General features: G+C 38.2%; 1 non-coding gene across 1 annotated transcript; it reads left to right on the top strand.

Moving 5' to 3' along the window:
• The first annotated feature begins 677 nt into the window (after positions 1-677).
• LOC129556676 (U6atac minor spliceosomal RNA) lies at positions 678-800 on the top strand. The gene has a single exon (XR_008686077.2). It is a non-coding gene; the product is annotated as a U6atac minor spliceosomal RNA (small nuclear RNA).

The raw sequence follows: 800 nt of genomic DNA, 5'->3' as shown, positions 1-800 counted from the left end.
ACATAATAAAACAATATCTACAGAAATATTGATTTCACAAACTTGTGATAAATATAGCCTAACAGCCAGGAGACATTCACTTGAAACAGATACTTACTATGCCACTATTGTCAAAACCCATAATAGATTATCCGTAGGAATTCTAGGATCATATACATGCCATTTGGGAAAATACTGGAACTTTCTTCTAAAACTTGGAGATATTATCTCACTAAATTGGTACACATGATATCAAGGCAAATTGGCACACAGGAAACAGTTATTTATTTCAATGAAAACAATCACTGTGGGTATCAGTGGGGTCTAGGGCACATTAAAGACAAGACACTTGTGGGGGTGGTCTTTGGGAGAATTTTACTTATGTGAGTGATAAAAACAGAAAGGCAGAAAAGGAAGGGAAGAAGCATGGAAGAATGGAAGGAAAGAAGAAAATGAGAAAGAAAGAAACAGACTTACTGATTTAGAATTCCTGAATTAAATCAACTTTTTCACCCACTCATAAGCAGCTTCCTGGGGCTCCCTTGTCTTCCCTTGATGTAAAGGAACAGAGAAGAATGAATTTTAGCATATGCTCAGATAAGTTCCCAAGAAAAAGAAGTGTTGAAAGGGCAGAGTCATACTGCCTGGCTTTTTTTCCCAGATTCAACTATAGTAAATTCACTCCTGCTATGCCATGAGTGTTATATGCAAGGAAAGAAGGTTAGCACTCCCCTTGACAAGGATGGACGAGGCTCTTAGGCCTGACAACACGGATACAGTTAAGACCTTGCCAACTACCTTGTGGCATCTAACCACTGTTT

This window comes from Moschus berezovskii, chromosome 13 (genome assembly GCF_049115385.1).
Source record: "Moschus berezovskii isolate FMDL1 chromosome 13, NW_MosBer_1.0, whole genome shotgun sequence".
Classification (NCBI taxonomy): Eukaryota; Metazoa; Chordata; class Mammalia; order Artiodactyla; family Moschidae; genus Moschus; species Moschus berezovskii.
This window is presented reverse-complemented; position numbering and strand designations above follow the sequence as displayed.